At 41.6% G+C, this 20,506-nt stretch overlaps 1 protein-coding gene across 4 annotated transcripts in view; it reads left to right on the top strand.

The window, feature by feature from the left end:
• Positions 1-20,506, top strand: part of PALM2AKAP2 (PALM2 and AKAP2 fusion) — a 275,215-nt gene that overhangs the window by 27,631 nt on the left and 227,078 nt on the right. The window lies entirely within an intron of this gene.

Consider the following 20,506-nt stretch of genomic DNA (forward strand, 5'->3'; position numbering starts at 1 on the left):
CCCAACCCTAGCATCTCCAGGGTATGCCAGTGTTGACACAAAGCAATAAAAAAAATCCAAGCTCCCCATTTTATCCCCAAGTAATGGACAAATCTGAGTCAGATAACAGGCACCTTTTTAAAGGCAACATACTGCAATAAAAATATAGAGCCTTATTCTTCGAATATTACTGAGCATGTTTGCTGTGAGCAGCTCCATCACTCCGTTGAGTGCACTGGTAACAGCAGGCTGTTTCACTGACTTCAGTCCAGCATAATTTCCCTCAGGTTCGAGTGCAGTCTTTCCCTACAAAAACAGCAGGGTTTGATGCAAGTACTAGCATCGCAGGAGCAGTTAGACCATTTCTAATGCATGACTTGGAAGAAGATAGTCACATTCTATTTTCATTCATTCCCCTTCCCCTAATCCATTGCGTAGAGAGCTGCAGCCATCTAACAGATAGAAGAATTAATTCATTTCTTAAACGGTTTTTCAAATACAACATTATGGCTGCAAATCCTGAAAGAGATTCAGTGCAGCTGAAGTTTCTGGGATGCAGCTACAATAAACAGTGAAATGACATATTATGCAGCATTTCAGGTCACTTTTCTTTTAACCTTTGCATTTTCGGCAGAGATGAAAGAACTGTTGCAGGCTGCCAAGGGGCTGCTATTGAATGTTCTTTTAAGGGCCGTGGTTGGTTTTTTTGTGGCCTAAGAAATGCTAGGCTGACAGTGATATTTTGGATACTGGTGCCATCCAGTGGCCCATTAAGCATGACATAGTTTACTGCCCCACAAGAGCACAAATGCTTTGCATTTTTAGCAAGAGTGGGTCTATATTCTAAATATGTGATCAAAAAGTGGAAAGCCTTTAATTTTAGAGAGGTCTCTTTTTTTTTTTTTTTTTTCGATTTAACCATTATAAGCTTGGGCCTGTTTGCAAAATGTGATTCAGTCTGGCCATATTTAGTTACAGTTCAGTACTCTTTCAATAAATGTGGGTACTCTGAAGTTAGCATGATTATCTTATGTTGAAGATTGTTAGTCATTTTTCTCAGCCTTTAAAGCAGATAAAACTAGGAAGTAATTCCACTTGTATAAAAAGGAGCTGATACAAGTTTTGTCTCTCGGAAGAAAGCTGATACTGCAGTGTATTAGAGAGAGAGAGTAGCAATATAATTTAAGAAAAGGTCTTTTCTTTGTGGCTTTTATGCCAGGAACACATACACATATGTTCAAATGCCAGAAAACAAATGAAGCAAAGTTTACTTGGCCAATTGATACAGGTGGAAAAAAGCAAAAAACTTACTAAGGTAAAGTAGAAAGAAGGAGTAAACTTCTAGCTATTATCTATCTAGATGACCTATTGCTCAGAGTTATGTTATTCAGTTAGACAGACACCAAAAAGGTGTTTCAGTGTGAGTAAAGGAGTTATGGTGCAGGCCACTGGGAAAATTATTAAGTTCTGTGATGTTTGCCATTTGTTGGTCCTTTGTTTATGATCTCTTCTTACATACTTTTCTTCCAGGTAATGCGTGTTTGTCCGTGGGAATTTTACTTCTATTGATACGTTTGCTGAGTGCAGGGTGTTGTTTGAAGAGCAGCAGGAGCGGTAGATTCATGAAAAGCAGTTTTTTGAGGTGTGATCCGTAGAATAGATGTTTGTGATCAAGTTATGTGTGCCACTCTTTTTCTGTCTATATAGAAGTTTTTTTCCTTAAAAAGTGATTTTGTATTCTCCATCTTTTGATTTCCATAACTTGAACGACCTGGAACACAAAAAAACATAATATAAAATAAGAATCTATTTTGCTGATGAGAGTGGGACCAGGATTTTTTCCCAGTGAAAATTTTGAATCAATGTTTGAGATTGCTACTGAAAGTTCCACCTCACAAAATGCTTCCCAGAAGTCATTTGCACTATATGATCTGTAAGTTATCCAGCTCTCACTATAGTTAGTTACAGGAAATTGAAAAATGATCTTCCTGTACAGTACTGCCCGTATGCATACACCCTGTCAATGGGCTTAAAGTGTGGATACACACAGCCTCAGAGTTTACTGTGATGCTTTGGTTGCCTCACACAAATAGAATAAATGGCTGATAACAAATAGAAAACATTCACTGCAGAGACCTTTGCCCTCCACTGGCTTGAAAGTGGCAATTCTTGTGACTTTAATATGAATAGACTGATTCACTGTTTACATCCCTGCCTAAAAGAAAGCATATTTATCAAAATATATTTTCAGTTCTCAGAAGAATGCTAAAAATAGTGGAGGTGTTAAAACAACTGAAGGAAGCAGACTCTATGGATGATCATTTTATATTCCAGCCTAGTTAACTACATAAGCTCCTAAAGAAGACTAATTTGGGGAGGGACTCGGAAGAAATTATGCGTGTTGCTTTTATGCATCTATTATATTTGTAAGGATAAAACACAATCTTATCCGCAAGAAAGAAGTAGGGAGGTGTTATGCAGTTCCAAAATCAGACCAGAAAAGAAATCATGAGCCCAAGAATCAGAATTTCCTTCCTGGTTCCCCATTTGGGAGCTCAGATGTCTCCGTTGCCTCTATTTGGGAACTCAAATTCTCTGCACCTTCGAAACCCCTCGGGACTTCTCTCTAGCCACACCGCTGTGTGATGTTCATGGTACATGTTCCCCATACACTGATGGCTGTTCTCACCCTGTGCAACTTCCCATGGCACGAACGTCTTGTGCAAAAAAATGAAGAGACCCCTCAAGCCTTTCTCCTCACCTGCATCGCCATGACTGCCTGGCAGAGTATGATCTGGAGTTGAATGTCAAGCTTTGCACTGGGTAACTCCTGCTCCAGGGAAGTGACGGAGGTTCAGTTGTTAACAGTGATTGCAGCGGAATAACCTACTTTAATTCAGGTCTGAAAGACTGAGACAAAGGAGCCCATGATAACAAAATGATAGTATTGCTGTGTTCTGGATTCCTCCTTGACTTTCTGCCAGTTTCTGAAGAAAACAGGTAGACTGTTATGAGGAGGAAACTTCATATCTTTCTGTGGCTGGCACTCCAGATTCAGTTGTGTTCCAGCTGCCCACAACTCTTGTGCATAGCTGTGTGATGCAGTCAAATGATTGACTATGTGCTTTGGAGAGTTATGCTAAATGATAATCTTTATTTTGCAAGCAAGGATAAGAACCATATGGTTCTTATGGTTGTAAGAACCATATTTTATATGCTCTGAGGAAAGAGATCATATAATGGAGCATGTGTGATTGTGTAGCAGAGTTTGGATACACAGAAATTTTCTAGGCAAAGTCCTCTTTTCATTTGTCTTACTTTGCTGTCTAAGCGGTAGCAGCTCAAAGAGCGCTGCGAAGCTGGACTGATGGCTATCACAGTACAGAACAGAATCGATTTTGAGGCTGAAGGCACCTTCTGAAAGAGTATGGATTTCCCGATCTTTGGTTAAAAAACCTTGTAACAATGTGTTCCGCATACGCTGTTGTGTTTCTTTTGGGGTAGAGGAGGCAGTTTCTTTCAACAAAAGTGCTCTGTTCCAAAATATTCAAGAGTGCTTTGAGTGCTTTTGCTCACAAAGGTGAGCAGGAAGAGGTTTATTTAAATTACTCCTTTTTTTTCCAGAGCAGAAGTCAGGTTTTGTGTTGAAACATGTTAACGTTCCTTTTTGAAAAGGAGCTCCTAGATATTGTGATGCTTACAGCTCTGAGAGCACCTGGCAAAAGTCAATTCAAAACTCCTCTTACCTTCTGCAGGCCCTCCCTTTTGGATAATGTGAGTAAATAGTTTAAATTACAAAATATGTTTTGCTCTGAGTAACACTAGTCAGTGAAATTTAATGATTTAGGTTTTATTTTCATTAGCACAGCCTCACCTTCCAGCTCTGTTATTCACCCAGTAGAACAATATGTTCTGCAGTGAACTTTGTCTTCAGCTATCATCTCGCTGGAGAACCTCTGCAAATTGGGCTGGGGATGGTCCCTGCCTTACTGGAGGAATATCTAGGAAACTCCTCGCATTTCAGGGACTGAAGCTTGCAATTTGGTAGCATCGTGACATCGCTCATGTCATAATGAGATTCCAGTGGACACTGTACACTCTGTCAAGTAAAACTCAGCTTTCTGTAACAGCTTGGAGCTAATTTTTTTGTGTTTTATTTAGTCTGTGATATTTTAAGTAGTTGCTGTGACAGTAGTTTAGAGATGAGGAAAATTTATTATTCTTGGGAGCTTGGAATTTTTTTTTTGGTTTTTTGTTTTGATTTTTCAGTCAAGCTGACCCTTGCCTCAAGTGGATCCCAGGCATTTTCAGGGGGGCAGTAGGGAGATGCTTACCAGATCAGATCCGTGATGTAGTCTGTAAAGTTTATTCTTGTGTACTGGAAGAGCATGTGTTGCAGATGTACAAATAGTGAACTCATTCTGTTCACATTAAAGACAATGGGAGACGAATGAAGCCGTTAGAAAATGCCAGTGATAAGATACTTGAAGTACTACTGTTTTGGGTTTTTGGTTAAGTTATGTTGTTATTTAGGGATTAATAATGTGGCAAACTGGTGTCCTTCAACAAAAAAAAGATCAGCATATAAATAAGCCAGAAATCCTGAGCAGATCTTTGTGGAAAATTAGTTTCTCCTGCCTTTCTGAGCAACCACCTCAGGAATCTTTCGCCTGACAGTTAGAAAACATCTTGATTTCATCAGTAGCACTGATGTGAGCATCTATAGCACAGCCAAATATGGTTAAGGTTTAATGACAAAACACTATGTGCTCTTCTTTGAGCTTTTACGAAACTTACATACTGAAATAACAGCAGGAGAAGAGAGGGCACATTCTGGTTGTTTCATCCTGGAGGAACACAGCAGTTCATCTCTGCCAGATACCAGTGCAAGGATCCTAGTCACAAAGCTGCCTAGCCACAATTTCAGAAAGCAGTGGTTTTCAGAAAACGTCGAGTTTTGCTCCATTTGGGTTCTGGATTTTGGAAGCTATTTAGTTTGTAGAGAACTGTAACACATAACAATCAGGACTGGCTAAGATACTGTTACCATAACACGTAACAGCCCCGCGCAGGAACTAGTGCCTCTTTATGTTAAATTTTGTGCAAATATAGAACAGAAAGACTGTCTCTGCATCGGGGGGCTGACAGACTAACTGCATTCTTTGGCAGGGAAGCAGTTGGAAGCCAAATCAAGGTAGTGTGGGCAGTGTCGTATCTGCAGTTTGAGAACCAAACAGGCCACCAAAAAATCAAGAGTGAGTGGCAGGAGTGAATGAGGATGGAGGTAGTTTTGTCCTTTTAAATAATCTCACACACAGTGAATGTTGCAGCACTCTTACCTCCTGTCTTTAATACAAGCCTTGTTTGCCGAACTCTGTATGAGCAAAAATAAAGTATATTTCTAACCTGATCTTACTGATGCTTCTAAGACCACCACGCACTTGAACCGTATGCTCCCCAACGTATGGTGAGCTGAAGCTAGGTGTGATGCTGCCTGAGCTGTGGGAGCTGGTTGTCTTATGCAGTGCAGCAGCTCCTGTCTGTGGAAGCTAATGCAGGGCTAATGCTCCAGTAACATTGAGATGTGAGTGAAGAGACCTCCACTGGGTTCCTTGTTTCTAAGGGGTAACTGGGATACATATCATACGAGTGCTAAAGTGCAGGGAGTGGGAAAGCAGAAGAAAAGCTCTGGTCTTTTTTCATCTCCTCTGCTATATCTGGAAGTAAATTCCCAACATGCTTTCCAGAAACTCCTGACATTCCTAGGAAAGTTTTGGATACAGCTTTTGTTTGTGGACAATGGCTTTTAGTTTCATGTCCTTCTTGCAGGGACTCTCTTCTCTATGAAGGAGTGTGTTTTTTCTGTGCAGAACTGCTCCTCAGCCTGTAGCTGTTTACTATTCAGGCTCTGCAATGATCTAAATTTTCAGGTAATGACACAACTATCAACCTTTAATTAGCTTCATATAGAAGATGTAAATAGTTCAGCGCAGAGCCAACATTTTATTGAAAATGTGAAGAGATGAAAAACATTAGGTGGGTCTCAGCAAAGCTGGATTTAGCTTAGTTTGAAACAAATAAAAGTGTGAGTTATGATTCTCCCTTCACTCAGCCAACACACCCTAGTCAGGTAGGTGTGGAGTTGTCATTTTCCCTCTACCTCTCCTTTTTTTTCCTACCCTGAAATTTAAAAAAATAAAAAATAAAAAAAAAGAAGAGAGAAGTATGAGCACTGTATCAGCATAACACAGCGTCTATGAAGATGTTTGCCAGTAGCAGCGTCTAGAAATCAGATGCCTTTGCTCTACAAGCTAGAAGAGTCAGCTCTGCTAAGACTGCATTGCCTCAGAAGCTGTGGTGTGACCTGGCCACCAAGGGCCCAAAGAGTCCGAGTGTGCTCTAGTGAGTTAAATAACTAACAAAATGATGTCATGTGTCTACACACTCACTGACATGTTAAATTTCTGTCCTCATCTTTGGGCTGCCCCATTTCTCCAGCCAATTCTTGTCACTTCAAAATGCCTTTGAACAGGTAGAGAAACTGTGTTAGCTGGTGGCTATGATTTGATTCCTAGCACAGGCCGGGAGATGGAGACCTCGCAGTCTGTAGTTGTACTCAAATGACATAATAGTCAAAAACATTTAATGTAGTCTACTCCATCTCAGTGGATACTATAGTACTATAGAGTGTGGTACTATATTTCTAATGCCATTCAAAAGTAATCAAAACATAAGGTATCTCTTTGTTTTCCACACTCTTTAACACAAAGGCCATCTCTAAAACAAAGACTTCTAATGCAGGAGCCAGTTCTTTAAAGACTCCACTTTGACTGAGCTTTGGGGAAGAAACATATTATCATGTTGCAAGTGCAGAGAGCATGCAAACTAACTGATTTGTACTGTCAAACAAGAAAGTGTGGTGTTTTTTCTAATCTAGCACAGGCATGGAGCAAATAATACATTGAATTCAGATTTACTAGGTGAGCTTATATTAGAATGCCAGAAGTAGGTGAGTAGATTTATGTGATGCCTTCTATCTCTCTTGGCCAACCTCATTCAATACTTTTGACCTTTTGAGCATATTTCTTAAGATCTTTTTATTTGAAATATCAGAGATCTTCGTTTTAGATATCTTTCAGACCAAAGAAAGGCTGCAGGGACAGGAGATTAGGTAGATTCCTTAGAATTTATGTTATCACTTAAATTATGCAGCCAGTTTAGGGCCATTTACTTTTACCTTCTCCTGCAGGAGATCAGAGTGAAAATACAATGATATGTCCACAGGGTCTATTTTGCACCTTTGTCCAGGGGCTGAATTTTAGCAGCAATGTAGAATCTCTTTCTACAAGAAGGAAAGAGAAGAGAAAGACACATTTCAGGTAAAGCTGAACAAAAAGCAAATCCGTGACCAGGGACTCTTAGAGGCACATGTAGAGCAAAACGTTGAAGAGAGCCACAGAGGTTTATTATTCACCGAATTAAAATTGCCTAAATCCCTGGAGGTCACTAAGCTGCCGTAGCTTAAAGCTGTCAAGCCTCAGGAAGGGTGATAAAGCTCCCCAGAGAGCTGCAAAGGAGAAGCTACCCAGGAGCGAGGAAGCTCAGCTATGCAGGGTAGCGTGTCCTCTAAGTCAGGATGGAGTAAACATCTGAGGGAGAAAGACTGTGACTTCTGGGACAGGACCCATCTATAGTTACTTCCTCTCCTTGCCATCAGCTCCTCAGGAAAACAAATTGCTGCAGAGGTACTTTTTCAGGTGAACAGAAGAACGATACCAATAGAAATGCTCCATACAAGGAGGAGAGAAGCCGTTCTGAGAGCTGAGGTTATAAAATAATGCAACCGAGGGAGAAGAGGAAAGCTTCATAGCACAGAGAACTGCAGGAGACACAGGAGGAAGCAGCTGAGCTGCTCATCAACAGCTGAGCTGTTCAACAGTATTTACATGGCAGTCTTCTTGGCATTCAAAAGTACAGATCACATTGCTCTGACTGGAGGAGACAGGCAGGAAAAGACAGAAATTAGCCCACATCCTTAATGTTACAGTGACAAAAGCCTCTTCTGGTGCCTGCATTTTTCACCACATTGTTTTCCACTTAATAAGCTGTTCCAGTGGTTCACTGGTTTTAAACCAGGCAGATATGTCAGCTAAGTATGAAATCTGCCCCAATACCAAAGTTTTTCTTGCTTCACCCTCTCCGTCTCAGAACACCTGCACACACTGACCTGCACAAAATGCACAGTGGTCAGGTCAGTCCCTGAGATGAGGCTGAAGCTGTGAATTCCCAAATATACCTCACAGCAAGGAGGTAAATCACAGAGAAAGCCAGACAATTTTCTGAACAAGGCAACCTTCAACAATGTGGAAGAAATTTTCTCATTTATAAATTGATCCAGGCATTGCGGCCACCTTGCTATGATAATGGCAAAGCAACTGCATAGAGTTGGTCCCTTAGCGTGTCCCAACTTGCTAGGAGGTCCGTTTCTTCACACAATTCAAAAGGTCAGGAGTGAAATGCTGTTTGAGATTAATACCCAGCAATAAGCTATGCGAACAAAATGATATTTCCATAACGAAGTGCTTCCCTGAGCAGGTATTTAATTTGGATAAATAGCAAGTTTGGAGCCAAGCATCAAAGCAGTTTGATCCAAATTGTGTTTCTTTAATGCATTTCCCTGGCACTTTCCCAACAGTGCAGCAGATAGACGCTATGCATTCATCTGCTTCCTGATATTTCTGTAACCTGGAGCCCCTGTGATTTACAAGCCTCTGCCGATCTCAGCCTCAGGTGCCCCACTTTGAAGAAATGCAGCTAAACAGTGCCTGAAGAGCCTTGCAGGCACGTGCTGCAGACTTCAGTTGCTTTCCCAGGCCTTCTTATTTACGCTGCACACTGGTGGGAAGTTGCTGTGGGGTCTGCTCAAGTTGCTGGGACCAGAGAAGCCTCTGCTTTTGATGATGCAGCAAGATGGCTGGCAGATGAATTTCTTAGGCAGTCCTCAGCCCACTGTCCCAACGGTAACTTACATATTCACAAAGTGTTGGGATGCCTGATCTGAAGAAGTGACATAGCCGTAATGACTCCCATGTAGTGTAGTTCAGTTTTGGAGTATGCGATCTTGCACCTGTCAGATTTAATAAGCTTTCCAACTGTTAGCCGGTTAGACATCAAGCCAGTTCTCTTACGTGCTTCACAGGCAAGAAGCCAAGGCTGAGGCTGGGCAGGATTCTTAGCACACCTAGGTAGCACACTGCACGTGCTTATCTGCCGAGCAGAGAGACACTCGGTCGTGGTCACGTTGATCACTGAGGGTCTCTAGAGCACAAGTCACCTATCTGAGTAACACAGTCCCGCTTATGAATTGGAGAGCATGCAGAAACCTCACGGCGCCGTGGGAACGGCATGTCCAGCAGCGGCACTGGGTCCTTTGGCTCAGCGGAGAGCTTGCCAGCCTACTGAAAAGTAGCACTGATGCCTTCTGAGGCCCTTGTCAGTCCTCCCAAGGCAGAAGTGTGTTGGAGCTTCAAGGATGATTAAAAAGCAAGAGAAACCCAAAACCTTAGAGCCTTTTCAGAGAGAAAGGAAAACTTATCTAGAATGATGCTTTCTTGGTAAATTGGAATATGATCTTATTAGCATCACCGGTTTGAAAAGATAATGATAGTTGAAAGCCAGCAAGTCTCAGGTTCCCGTACAGAGTCCCTCTGTGATTGTTGGGAATTTTGCCTTGTTCTTTCCCTTGAGCATAAAACAAGGCAGTTTTTCCCTTGAGTGCAGAAGTGTAGTCTCAAACACATCAACAATTGTACTTGTGTCAGCAGATACCCAAGTAACAGAGGATGTGAATACCCTTAGCTCATGACTATTGTCAGATAAAAGCTTGAAGAAGGAGTTTTATGCTAATTACTTTATCTCACGAACAATAAGAGGCACTTTTCAGCAGCAGAAGAGCCCTGCACAGAAAAGCTGCTAAGCGCAGCACTGTGGCACGAGGAAATCCAGCGTGCTACAGAGGTCGTCCCTGAAAGCCTCACATTCAGCAGGCAAGCTGCCACGTTCTCAAGCTAAGAGAGGAAGCCTCCAGTGAAAACATTTTGCTGTGAAGCACTGAGACTCTGAAATAATTGGCTAATCCAACTGGACTGTGAGGATTAAAACACAAAGCCCAGCTCTATGTATTAATTCCTTCAATTAGGTCTTTTCTACTATTACTTTGAAAATAACAAGCAGAAAGTTGGATATGATTCAAGTATCAGAATTAGGGCTGGTGTCTTCCGCACAGACTCAGGCCATTATTCCGTGCTGACTGGCGAGACCACTTTGTTCCCTCTCCACAGCAGAAGGTCTCGTTTCTTTTTCCCACTTACCTTCTGTCTCTCAGAGTAGTTCACCAGGAGCTTTTTTAGGGGAAAACTAGCATAAGGAATCAAAGCTTCGCCTTGGATGTCTGAAAATGGATTAAAATCTTTGTGATTTATTTATTTACTTCTTTAATGGAAGAGTTACAAATTGCTTAATGCTTGTCTAAATGTTACAATCAGCATCTACCTTGTAGAACACAATCAGCATTGTACAGTTGTTTCCCCAAGCCTCTGCTCCCTGCCTCTCCGTTCAGCCTCTTGCTGCAATTACAGATGTGTCCTTAGCTTTACAGTGTCCTGTGTAGCAGTATGAAGAGATATTTAAGGAGTGTACGGGGCATAAAAGGAAAAAAAATAAAATAAAAGAGAGAGGCACGCTTTTCTGTGGAGCTGTGGAAATGTGATTATATTAAGCCAATACCAATCAAATCCTGTCTTTTTCCTTTTCAGCATCACACAGTGGAATGATGTATATTGAACACCACGGATTTAAAACGGGGCCAATTAGTGGCAACATGGCTGTATAGAGAGTTAATGAACTATTTTTCTACAAATAATCTATTCAGTCTAATGAAAACTCCTTGTGCTATATTTTTAAGAAGTAAAACTCTGATTGGTATCTGGTTAGCATTTTTTAACCAAAATGTATTTTTAAAAAATATATAGAAAAAGTAGTTGATTAAAAGCAGCTTCTTTAAAAATTTTCGATTTTTCTAGAGAAAAGAGAAAATGTTTGATCTATGAAAATTTACCTAGAAAATTTCCACCTTAGTTTTAGACAGAAAAATAATTTGCTAAACGATGACTTTGCATTTTCCATCCAGCTCAAGTTATAGTAAAGCAAGGTTACTGCCAGCTAGCAATACAAGTCATTCTGGAGTTTAGCTATAGGAGACACCAAGTAATAAAGTTCAGCTCTCTATCACCTTGTGAGCTGAATTAAGGATTATCCAGAATAATGGATAAATTGGTCTGTCTTATGATTTATATTATCACTGAGCATTGTACTGTCTGCTGAGTATTTTCCAGATAAAATTGATACACAAAGAAAGTCCCTGGAAGACTGAGGTGGTCCTGAGCTCCTTTTCATTGCTAGTATTAAAACTCTGAAGTTTTGGGAGGAGCATTGATGTGGAGTTAAAAAGGGTGGAAATTAAGCAGGTGTTCATATGGTACTGTTTCCCTCACTGTGGCGTTTTCCAGAAAAAAAAAAGCCTTTAGAAAAGATGCGCACACTGCAATGCACCTGATCATCTCCCTGAGCCTGGCAGCCTTGATCCAATAATAAATGGATAAGGAGGACGTTTGACATTACTCGAATCAGTGGTCAAAATTATAGCAGGTTCCGTGGATCTCAGCCCATGTTCAGTTTCAGTTCAGATTCCGGAGGAAGAAAGGCACGTCACCTAAACCTCTTCATAGCTGAAGGACTCCATTGTGCTGGTGTTCCAGTCAAAAGCGCTTGTGGGTTGTGCTAGACCTGAATAACTACTGGTGATCCCGTAGCATTTAATGAAATGAGGTTGTGGTGCTTAAAATCTTGATTCCATCAAAGTCCGTGGGAACATCTCCATGGGATATCAGTGCAGCCCTGATTTTTCCCTAAAAATTTTACCTCACCATCTCAATGAGACTTTTTTAAGTTGTATGCTCTTTCAAAAACACTAATGAGAGAATTTTCAAACGGAAATTCCTTCCCGAACTCATCCTTTTTCATTAAGAGCTGTTGTTCTGGGAGCTGGGCCATCCTTTTATTTGTTGTTTGAGATGCATAGTGATTTTAATTAAGCAGTCATTGTCTGTGTGCATCATGGTAGTTGGATTCTGTGGCCAGGGAGCTATAATTGTAAGTGCTCAGGGCAGCTGAAGGTTTTGCTTCAACTGTTTAGTGAGTTGTTATCTTCACCAGGGAGGGTCATTTTCTTTCATGGACAGCTTTGACCTTTACAGTTGTGGATATGACCCTAAATGCTGGGACATTGACTGCGGGATAGTGGCAGCGATGAGGTGTTAATATTCAGAAACACTGAGCAGATGTAAATCCTACAGGGCTCTGTGTGGATGAAATCCTCCCTCGGCACCCCACACAGGTAGGATGACTAATAAGAACGGTTCTCTTGTTTGAAGCGTAAGTTTGGGGTAGCACGTGATGCTGGCCACTATTGCGGACGGTGCTCGGTCAAGAACCTACCACGGTGCTGTTGTGAGCAGAAGGGGCTGCACTGGTAATGTGCACAGGAACACAGAGCTAAAGTCTTCATTTTAGCAGATCGGCACAGGAGAAGCCCACACTTCAACATCACACGAGGGTAGCTCAACTATTAGGTGTCTGAAACGCTGGAGTCCAGCTCTCAGAGAAGGAATACTGTGTTTTCCCCATCCAAACTGTGTTTTTGGCTGAAAGAGGCAAAATCAGCGAGAAGAGGGTGTGCAGACCAGAGACCTTTGTTGCCCTACCAGAAACACTGAAGTTGGTTACAGGGTTACTGTATGTCTTTACTTCTTTCATACCTTCCAGTACTTGTTCATGAGCAACTTCACTGGCGCTTACTGCTACAGGGAAGGGATACAAGGCTGCAGTGAAAGTAAGTGTTTTTCCGGCCTAAAGCCGTTGTTATTTTTTCACCCCGAGAGCGCAGCTCTTCAAGTGATTCTCCCCTCCTCTTAGCAGGAGCCTGTTAAGTATGTGAAAAACAAAAGTATTTCCGTAACTTCCAGGCTCTTCAGCTTACTCCCTCACTGTAGTCTGCCTCTATGGAGTAAGTCTCTTCTCTGTCCAACAGCAATGTGTAAAGACAATTCTTGCTCGCTGTGTCAAGCTGTCTAACTAAAGGGAATCAATCCTGGTGAGAGTAACCTCCAATTTAAACCGGTTGGCCAAATCCATAAGAGAGGAAATGAAGGATACACCTGAGCAGTAACTTCAGCTTCTTGTGTCCGTTCCTTCCCTTGCTTCCTGATGTGCATGTGACTGTGGGAAGAGGAAGCGTGAGGAATACAGCAAAACACAGCCTTTATTTTTTAGGTGGGTTTTTCCTGCTCACCTCAGGCAGTTGCTGCACCTGTGCAACTGGGAACTCCTCTGGTTCCTTCTTAAATAACCTATCTGCTAATTGTTTGGAGTGACAGAAACGCTCACAGCTTTGTCATAAGATATCCAGGTATATGGAGGATTTATAGAAGACATGAGCATTGCAATAGTACCTTCTACATCCTTCTGTCCTTGCCTACCATGTAGAGCCCACACAAGGTACAGTGTGCTTTGTTCAGATACAGGAAGGGCCAGTAAAGTGAGCCAACAGTGTTCCACGAACTCAAGAGAAATCCTCGATCTGTACTTTAGGTAATAAAAACTGCAAGAGTGAAACAGGATGGCCAGTTTCTTGGATGCTACTTAGGCTTGCAGGGTGCGCAGTTTCCTTAAGTTCAGAAGCTGTAATCCAGTACAGCGAAATTGTTCCTGGCTCATGTTTAAGTAATGAAGCTTAGACAGGCAAACTTGGGTCTCCGGGCACTGAGGAAGAGGGAGTCTTAACAGGAAAATTCCTCAAAGAGCAAAGCTGGCAACGTACATTTATGCTTGCTGATGGTGTAATTGAAAACAGAAGTAAGTCTCAGAAATGAACAAGCGTAGACTCTGATTTTCCTGGGAGCAGAGTAGGAGACGTGCCATGGGCGGTGTTGTTCCCCATAATCTGAAACACTGCATAATACCTGCTACTGGAAGCAGCAGAGCAGACAAGCCTCCAGCTTGCAGTTACAGGGGTTACATAGCTACTCATCATAACAATGAGAATTTTCACCAGCCACAGTTACGTTAGTGCACATGGTGCTCCTGTTTGCCAGACTTGGCAGTACAGTGAGTCCCACCTTCTTGTACTGGCTGCAGGTATTGAAAGCGAGTATTGATTATCCAAAAGTAGCAGGCATACCGCCACCAGCCTTGAGGCATATTTTTCCTACTGCAACAGTTTCTCCACTGCAGTTCTGCACCCTTCCACTTCTAATGCTCTGATTTCCATTGCATGCTGTTTACAACAGCAGAAAATGTTTAGAACTGTATTTTACAAAGCGCTGTCGGTACGAGGCTGCATTGTTGCCGCTATTAGTGATACTGACTGTAGTGACAGTTTTTCACTCTTCAAACACAACAGGAAAATAAAGGAATTGACAGGTTGGGAATGAAAAAGGTGGAAATAAGTAAGAAACAAAAGGGGAAAAAAATTAACATCCTCTGCCTTTTTTTTTCCTTTGCTGTGAAATGTTATCGCTGAGATGCAAAAGAAGAAACAAACCTATAGATTTGATTTCACTGCTGAGAGCTGATGAAGACTCCATGGAAAAGGTTGTCATTTAAACTACTTCCTCGAGGATAATTTCACCTTGTAACAGGGCACTGCTTTCCATGAAGAGTGATTTCATGGGGTTGTGCTAACTGCAGGTGGAAATCACTAGCACAGTGGAGACACTGCTTTTCCCCCAAGTTCAGAATGTCCCTAAAATGGCAACAGAAGAATGAGATGTCAGAATCTCTTTTGTTCCCCTACTTGCTATCCTAAAAATCTGTTAGTTTTAAATATGCAGGGAATAATATCTGCCAGCTGTGCAGAGTAGAGAAAATAATGCCTTTGTGAAGAAATTCACATGGTTCTTTGAAGATATTTCTCTGAAACTATTTTCTTTACTTTGAAGTAGTTTTCCTGTATTAGTGCCATTTTTTCGTGCATTTGTTTCCCATTAGCATAACAGGCAAGAGCTCACCCTCTTCCACCTGTTCCTCTTGCTTCTTTGGACACTTGCTTAGCATGCAAGATGAAACCAACGAGAAACCTGTTTGCTGAAGCAACCAGTAACTCCTTCAGTATCTTACTGCCACTTTCCACTTATGTCACTGCTGCAAGCACAAGATCCATGTTCCTCAGCGGGTTTTTTGTTTATTTCGTTTTCTTTTTGTTTTTCCTACCATATTCTTCTCAATGCCTTCACCGTAAACCTTACCGTGCCACTAGATTAGGCTCATATTTTTCCGGTGAGGTCAACGAGGACTTCACAATCAGTGAAGACACACACAACTAGATTGCGCTTACTTAATTTCTGTGTCGCTCCAGGAAGTGTTGTCCGATCATATCTGAGCTGCCTTTAAACTGGAGAATTCAAGTGCTTCTGATAGGGTAGATGCAGCAGAGGTCTCGGCCAAGGCTTTGTTGCCCCAAGAATTTGCCCTGCTTTAGATGTACGTGTTTGTCCGTGGGTGGTTATGAATCTGTGAGCTAACTAATCTCTGTATCACTTGACACACTGTGCAAGTAAATTTTTAAACAGAAAAAATTATTTTTAATGGAAACTTGAAGTATTCTATGACCGCAGTGTCAAAGAAAAGCATTTGGGTATAACTTGTGTTTTTCAAGGTCTTGTGTTTGCATTGATTTTTCGACTGAAACAGTTGGACAAGTATAACACTAAACTATAAATTATTTTGATCAATGTAACACAAGAGCAGATGTTCTGAATCAAACTAAAACTCCAGTGTCCTCTCTCTGACAGAAATACAAAAGCAAGTGGTGTGAGGAAGAGCATTAAAATAGGACAAGCAGACAAAGCTTACTACAATACTTCTTCATCCTGAAACCATTTGTGTTTCAGGAGCTTCCTGAACCAGATGTAATTTTGGTTTATGTAGGAACCCTCAAGGGATTCCTTTTCTATGACTGTGTCCAGTCTCCCCGAGCATCCCAGTAATCTTCTAGCACCCCTGGCATCCTGAGGTAAGGAGTTCCCCAGTGTTCCCACCTTAAAACCACCCCGTCCTAGTTGCACTCGATGCTGTTTTGCGCTTATGCTGGAAAATAGTGAGCTAGAGATTCCTCCTCACTGTCTCCACATCAGTCATGATTTTATAGTTCTCTGTTTTGTCCTCTCCCCACCTGTCTCTTCCAAGGGAAAGGGGTCTTTCCTTACTGATTATCAAACACTTTTTTCTTTTAGTAGTGAAAAAGTAACCCCAGCCAGCTTCAGTGCTGAATGGCAGTTATTTCCTTTCAGAAATCAGGGCTTTCAGAAAAGGAGATAGAGTTGTTGTTTACATGTTCCACGTCTGGCACCCAAATACGAATGCTGGCATATAAATCTCTTTTCATTAAACAGATTTCAATATGTAGGTGTGTAAACTTGCCCTTTGGGTTTTATTTTTCCTATCATTTGGGTCTGTGAGTAAAAAAAAAAAATAAGTACTGTAACTTTCCCATTTTCCTTAGTATTTTTGGTGGAAAGAGAGGTGTAAAGTTTGAATTTGATTTTCTCATGAACATCCTAAATAGTCAGAACGTGCTGGGTGTATGCTCCTCTTCCATTTTGAGAAGGTAACCATCCCATGATGAGTATTTGCATTCTTATTTTAACCTACTATATTCACAGTAAAAATGTCCTCAGTGCCTATTTTCTCCAGCTCCTTTCAACCTAGTTTTTATAGTGTCTTCACTTTCTGACGGAAAAAAAAAGAAAAATAGAAAAAAAAATGGTGTCCGCAGCTTCAGCGAACCGAATGTGCTTGAGTATTTAACATCTCAACCTACAGTTTTCATTACGCCCTCCAAAAGGCACAGGAACTGTGTAAAATCCAGTTCCTCTTGTTTGCTAGGGATTTATGTGGATGTGTCCCTGAGCTCCACCTCATATCTAGCTGTTTCTCCCTTGCCTTGCAAGTTTCACTTTGATTCTCAGGTGAAGTTTTTGGCCAAAGTCACCTGAAGCTGCCGCGGTAAAACCTTACGAAACTGAAAGCCGTGAGCTGGCGTGATTTTAAGGGAAAGCCTTTGCACGAGCCCCGTTTACCTTGGCAGGGTGAAACGCGGCTTTGGTGGTGATGAGGCGTAGATGACTGCTGATCGGCCCCTGCCACAGCGTGACTTTCACCGAAAAGCACAGCCGCAGCTTGGCCTCAGATCATGCCGCTCCCCGGGGAGCTCCATTTCGGTGGTTAAACGTGTTTCCCTGCCGTCACCGCTTGCCAGAGGTACTGCAGGTACCCGAGTATCTTCACAGCTGCCATCTTCCCTCTAGCAGTTTCCCCTACGGTTTAGTCTCTGTGCATCCTTGCTCAGAGGGAGGAAGTGGGAGGACATTTTGGGGGGCCGAGTTAACTGTTGGCTGAAGCAATGGTGGCGTCTTCCCGATTTTGTAAGAATAGGACGTTATCCTGTTCGCTTAAAGTGAGCCCTTTATTTTCCTGGCACTGGGAACCTTAGTAAATTGGTAACTTAAGCATACTTGGAAAAAAAAAAAGATATAAGCAGATGAACAGAATTTTTTAATGTGAAAAAGTACTTTAACAAACACTCCGCTTTAAGCATGTGTTTTACATCGTGGGGTTTTCAGTAAATCCTGAATCAGGAGCATACTTACACGGAGGCTAATTTCCTCTACTGACTGTAAAATCCTTAATCAGTTAATTTCAGTGGGATTTTTGTCAAGGAATCCAGTCTTTTAACACATATTTTCAGAACACACCCGTATAAAACATGAACACATGTAATAACAGCTCTTGGTGAGTGTGAGAAAGCTAAGTTGAATTTCATCTAGTGACCTGAAGGTGAAAAGTTCTCATAGCTAATTGCAAATCCTGTGATTCATGCAATCTTCAGAAGAAAAAAAATACTTTTACCGTCATATTCCTCATCCATAGCTGTGGTCCAAAATGGAAGGAGGTAAAGGAGTGCAGTCAAGCTGACTGAAAGCCAGTGAAATGGAAACATGATCAATATTCCAATTTAACGCCACAGAAGCCCACTAGTTAATAAGTAGTTCAAGTATTTTAGTGCCTGTTGTATTGTTGGCTACAGGGAAAATACTCTAAGTAAGTGCTTTCCCTTTCTTATAAAGAAAAGAAGCTTCCATCTATGTTTTATAAGGCCGTCTTGTCACATCCATTATAAGGCAAGACACAACTAGCCAGAAAATGCACTGTGGCGATTTCTGTCATATGTTTTTGTAAGTGGGTTTTTGTAAGGGATTGAAAAGAAATACATACACACACACACACACACACACACACACACGCACACACACACATATATGTAGGTCAGGTAATTGTTAAAGTGTAGGTGCCTTATGCTGTCCTATGGAGCATCAGACAGTGGGGTGCTAATGCCCATATAAATCAAATCCAAACAACCAGTCAATCTGGAAAGCTTGACACAAACAGGAGAGAATTATCCTTAATCTAAAAATGTTGGACCATTAGCTGGAACAGCACTTCTAACTACTTTATTCTTGTTCAAAACTGACTGGCTACTTGACGAAACAGGAGAGAATAGGATCTAAGCTCTCTAAAGCTCATCTTTGCTCTCTGAAGATATGCTGTTAATATTGCAGTCACAAAATGGCAAGGAAGAGAGCCTTGGAGAATGTTGTTTCTTTCTAACTCCTGAACCATCTAATATCTTGTTCTACTCAAAAATGCAAAGGGAGAAAGGGGATTGGAGGAGTGGAGGGAGGAAAGGAAGGAGGAATATTCCACGGGCTATTAATTTCATGCAAGGAGTGATTTTTAAAGGTGCGTGCATAAATTTTGTATGCCCATCTCTGCACGAACACAAATTATCTTCTGCATGCACAGAGCAGTGAGATGTCAGGTTTCCAGCTGAAGGCAGGCACCATTTCTGACATTTTAGTTATCTAAAAAGCCAGTTTTCCTACTTGCAGCATATTTCTGATCAGCAGTAATTTACTTACAAATTTCAGACAGCTGTGTGTATGTAGATGAGATATGCACACACAACCTGCATGTAAATGTATGTAGCATATTACAGAACTGCTTGGCATATGCATCATTTGACTCTTTTGCCTCTTTCGTGCTCAGTAATCCTTTTATCACCCATAGTAATGTCTCAGTCTTCAGTGGCACTAGTCCAGAGAGTTATCGGACTTTTTGTTTTGTTTTGTTTTGAGTAAACCTGTAATTAACAAAAAAAAAAATTTCCCTATCTTCCTTGTAAACATAACATTTTCTCTCAAAATTCCCTGGTTTGAAGTCTAATATAAATAAAATTAATGTTGGCATTAGCAGCAAGTTATCTTACGCCCCTTGAGGACTAGACATGAAGATTTGAAATCCCTGTAAGTGGGAGAACTCCCAGAACCTCAATATGACACAGAACAGAAAAATGACTTTAGGACTTAAGGAATCCCCAAAAATCTTCAAGCCCAACCTCACAGGTACTGAAATATTTAAATAACAGAAACATGCTTTGTCACTTAGGGGATTAAAAAAAAGTTGTTCCATTAAAAATTGGGGATGCTGTGATTATTTGTCTTCCTGTGTTCACTACTCCATATTTCTCTCTTGGCTGGAAAACCTAAACCAATAAAATATTTCCTGGAGAGGTAACCTGATCTACCTCTCAGCTTCGTCCAGGTTGGCAATGGTTGAGGAGAAATGCACCCTGCAAGGTGGAGAAGACTTGTGAAAGGCAAACGGTTGGTCCTTCAGGAAGGAACTGAGGAGGAGAAAAACTGGTAATCCTCCTCTTCAGATACCGCAAAGAGTCTGCTGCCTGGTGAAATGAGCTGTCTGAACCCAAAAAAGTACCTCAGTGAACATGACCTTGAAAAGCGTCAGGTGTGGAAATAACCACGCTGTCCTTGGAACCACTTCCAAGTGGAGGTGAACGCCTGGTCAACTCCCTTTCGGGGAGCCAAAGTGTGTTAGCGGCTGGTACACATTGCTGGCTCGACTTCCGCACAAAACTAGGTAGCAGATTATCCATCCGGTTTACGCTGGATGAAACCCAGTGCTATCTGACTGAAAAATGTTCTCCCTGTCGGTCCTGAGAAAATCCGTATCGTCAACGTAGATGGGGAGAAAACGTAGTCTGTAATCGGGCTCTGTCCCTCTGTTATGTAACCGATTGTAACCGATGAGCGTTTAATCGTGTCATGATCACACAATTGCACCAAGCAATCAGTGTTTTTGGCCTGATGTCTAAAATGCAAAAGCCTATCTTTGTCCCTTTAACTTCTCTCCTCGCTATTATGCCTGTTTTTCCCCTCCTCTGGGACTGTGTACTCGGTTGCTGCTCCTACTGCTGCGAGTGAGCGGGGAGCGTTTCTCCTGCTCACTGAACAACCGGCTAGTCCTTATCTGACATGTTCCAAGGACGCTGCTG

Source organism: Struthio camelus, chromosome Z (genome assembly GCF_040807025.1).
Source record: "Struthio camelus isolate bStrCam1 chromosome Z, bStrCam1.hap1, whole genome shotgun sequence".
Taxonomy (NCBI): domain Eukaryota; kingdom Metazoa; phylum Chordata; class Aves; order Struthioniformes; family Struthionidae; genus Struthio; species Struthio camelus.